The sequence below is a fragment of the Chinchilla lanigera genome, unplaced genomic scaffold, assembly GCF_000276665.1.
Source record: "Chinchilla lanigera isolate Chin_1 unplaced genomic scaffold, ChiLan1.0 scaffold00012, whole genome shotgun sequence".
Lineage (NCBI taxonomy): Eukaryota > Metazoa > Chordata > Mammalia > Rodentia > Chinchillidae > Chinchilla > Chinchilla lanigera.
In genome coordinates this window covers 6,681,407-6,685,605 of record NW_004955413.1, presented here as the reverse complement: position 1 = coordinate 6,685,605, position 4,199 = coordinate 6,681,407, and positions in this window count along the sequence as shown.

Sequence of the window (4,199 nt, the reverse complement as noted above, 5' to 3'; positions counted from 1 at the left end):
GGCCGCGGCTCTGCGGCTCCCTGCGCGGCCCCTGCGCTGCCTCCGGGGCGGCGAGGACGGGCCGCTCCTCTCCCGGAAAGTTCGTGAGGGTCCCGGGCACCGGGGCGAAGTTAGCAGGGTCCCCGAGCGCCCGGATTGCAGAAATGCCCCCGAGCGCGTCGGAAGGTCTGGTCCGCTCCCTCCTGCGGCTCTGCAGCGGGAGCGAGGCCCTGGGCCGGCGCGGAGACCGGGGTGCGCGGCGGCCTCCCCTGCAGGCCCGGCAACCAAGTGAGATGTTGTGAGAAAAACGGCGTGGTAGACAAGTGCACAAAATACAGTTCCCCTGGAGATCCTATGAGGCGCCTTGTTCCGAAGGCCACGGTGAGATTTCTCCCCGCACGGCCCCTGCGGTGCAGGGCTCTGCTGCAGATGCCTCGGACTTCATCCTCTGCTAATTAAGCTTCTTTCAACCACTTTCTTCCATAAAATAACACGAAGGCAAAAAAGACTTTTCGTGTAATATTTTAATTGCTCAAAAAGCGACATTCAGCCGGGTGTGGTGGTGCACACCTGTAATCCCAGCACTGGAGAGGCTGAGGCAGGAGGATCGCTGCAAGTTCACGTCGAGGCCAGCCTGGGCTACATAATGAGTTCAAGACCAGCCTGAACGACATGGTGAGACCCTGTCTCAAAAAAATAAATAATAAAAATACTATTTTACTTTTGTATGTATTGTATTTGAAACTTACAACAGAGAGTTTTTTTGGGTTTTTTTGTCTTTTTGAGACAGGGTCTCACTATGCATTTCAAGCTGGCCTTGAGTTCACTTTGTAGCCCAGGCTGGCCTCGAACTTCAAAGATCCTCCTGTCTCAGCCTCCCCAGTGTTGGGATTACAGACATGCGCCACCACGGCCAGCGAGACAGGGTTTTTAAAACATGGTTTAAAATACTAGGACATCATGACTGTACAGTGTTATGATCATGAGCCGTGTGTATATAGTTACCTAATGTTGACACCTTTCAGATTTCGTGTTGTCATTCACTCTGCCTTCTTAGGGCTCACATTCAACTACCGAGCAGAGTCATCAGATCACAGGCCCTACAGGGTCCTCCCCTCTCCCTGCTTCCTGAAATGGGTAATAACCTGCACTAAACACAGGGATTTGCTTTGAGACCAAGCCAACATACAAACAATTCATTTAGGATACTTATCAGACCAAATTCGGGCTCATATCGGCCCATCAGAAAAGTTCTGCCACTGTGAAAAGGCGATCCCAGGAATAAAGCATACAACCCAACAGAAGTGATTAAATCATAAGAACACTCTTACCAAGAGTGGTTCAAGCCTGTGATCCAGCGCTCTGGAAGACTGAGGCAGGAGGAGTTAGAGCCCAGCTTGGGCAACTTAGTGATTTAGGGAGACCTTGTCTCAAAAATAAAAATTAAATTGAAAAGGGCAGGGGATGTAGCTCAGTGCAAAGCCCTAGGTTCAATCCCAAGTACCTTTAAAATTAAGTGCTCTGCATAGTTTGCATTTCCTTTATATAGCTTTTTGGGTTTGTTGTTTATTTTTGACACAAGGTCTCGCTATGTAGTCCAGATTGGCCTCGAACTCAGAGAGATCCTCCTGCCTCAGCCTGCCAAGTTCTGGGACTGCAGGCAAGCGCCACCACACCTATCTATATAACTGTTTACTATTTGGAGTTTTCTACGTTAATTTTATATTCTCTGCCCGATCTGATTAATTCCCCAAAAACAAAAACTAGGACTGGAACCAAGTGTCTCGGACCAGACGAGCCGCGCGGGAAGCGAGACTGGGAACAGGAGGCCGAACCAGCCGCTGTTCCACCTTAAGCAGCCTCGGCCTCTCCCCGTCCGCGCAGGCCGAGGCTCCTCCCACCCCCGTGTCAGCTCGGGCCGGGAACGTGGAGGAGGGAGGAGAGACGCGCCGAGTGGAAATATCGGCGCCGGCGCTGAGCATCCCGGGCCCTGCTCCGCCGGTCCGGGCAGCTGTGCGCGAGGCGCCGGCCTGACGCTTGGGTTCTTTCCCTGGAGGACTTCAGGGACGGGCACGAGCGCCCTGACACGCTGGCGGGGTGGAGTGTGAGCCTGGGGCCCATCTTGGGGTGGGGTCGAGCTGGGGCAGAGCCGAGCCGGCGAGATATTCGTGTGGGTGCAGCGACGGCGAGGGGAAAGTTGCAACTTCGCTGGTTCCGGACGCAGCTCTTCTAAGCGCGTCCAGAACAGGGGCAAGTTTTCCACTCTCCTACCCGAGTCCCCCACCTTCATTTTAATTGGCTGTACTTGGGGTGGGCCGGGCCCAGCGTTGCTCACTGATTGGCTGCGTCGCGCGTCTATCATATGATGACTCAGGCAAGGGTGGCCACTTAGGAGGAAGTGAAGATTATTTTGGTACCTCCTATCCGAGTTGATAATTGGCTGAGGCTGGCAGTGACGTAAAGCCAGAGGGAGCGATGTCCACTAAAGGGCAAGGCCTATTGGTCACTCCCGGGGATGAAGTCCGGGGTGGGGCCGGGGAGAGCCAGGCCGACTCTGTTATTGTAGGGAAGGGCGAAATTGATTGAAACCCGGAAGTGAGTGTGGAAGGAACTGAAGGAAGATGAGGGAAATCCGCGGCACTTTCGTGGCCCGCACACCGGCTCATTTCCTGCGAGAGATCGATGGTTTCCTGTTTGCTCCGCCGAGGTCGGCGTGGGCGCGGGCCTCGGAAATACGCACGCTGTATGGCTGAGCCAGGATGGTCGCCTTGAGTGGGAGGCCGGCCTGAACGGCGCAGCAAGATCCTGCCTCAAAGGGAAAAAAAAAAAGTACAGTGGAGTATACACACTTCCACCCGGGATGCTCCGGCCCCAGCTACGGTGATACGTGAGCTGCAAGACAAAGACATGAGTTTATTCCTCTCTATAGAGGACGATGAGAACCCGAGGCTCTGATATTAAAAGGTTAAATTGACAGTAAGTCGTGGTCTCCAAGCGGGTAGCAGGGGTGGGAGTAATTTTTTTTTTTTTTTTTTTTGGTCTTTTTTTTGAGACAAGGTCTCACTATGCAGTTCAGGCTGGTCTTGAGCTCACTTTGTATCCCAGGCTGTTCTCCAACTCGCAGTGATCCTCCTGCCTCAGCCTCCCGAGTGCTGGGATTACAGACTTGCGACATCACGCCCGGCTAGGGGTGGGAGTAATTTTGAACAGATCCTAAAGATGCCGGACTTCCAGAATATGTTTAAGATATGTTTGGTGACTATGGCTTTGAGGTCCACACCTGTAATCCCAGGAGGGTGGGAGGCTGAGACAGGAGGGCCCTGAGTTTGAGCCTAATCTAAGTGATTTAGTGAGACTCACAAAAAAAATTAAACAAAACAGGTTAGGGGTATAGCTGAGTGCAAAGGTCCCAGGTTCAATCCCAGTACACATACAGCACCCCCCACCCCCCAAAAAAGTAGCCATGCCAATTTTAGGACGTTGAAAAAAATGTTTCACGCTTCCCACAGGGTTAATTCAGCTGCAAACTCAAAAGTGAACCTGTTTCCCAGACCAGCTGCCCACCTGAGGAAATGCTGTCCTTTCTCTTTTAACTTCCAGAGAGGCCTTTAAAATTTGAACACAGTTTGCCCCTCCAGCCACCTTTTAGAAAAAGGGAAAAGATAGAAAAGATTAGTGAAAAGAAGACCTATGTCCAGAGAGTGACAAGAACACATTTTACCTACAGTCTGAATTTACAGTCGAGGAGGAACTCAGTTTTTAAAAGTGCTGAGAGCCAGGCCTGGTGGCACCTGCCTGTAATTCCAGCACTTGGGAGGCTGAGGCAGGAGGATCATTGTGAGTTGGAGACCAGCCTGGGCTACAAAGTGAGCTCAAGGCAGTCTGAACTGCATAGCGAGACCCTGTCTCAAAAAAAAAGTTCCCTTAGTGTTATGACTACCCCCACTCTAGGACTGGAAGGGTTATTGGTCAAGATTCTGCCAAAGGTATTTTCCACTTATCCAAAGGGATCGTATCTTTTGCTGTTTTCTAGGATCTGCTAGACCAGATGCCTTATGAGAGTGCAGACCATAGTGTTCCTACCACACTGCGTCATTCGAGTCATTGCGAGACATGGAGAGGAGCAGGAGATTTGTTATTTGCAATAAGAAAATGCCATGGACAAATGATTACTAGTCTATAAAATCCAATCATGGTAAAGGACATTGTTTATACCAAAA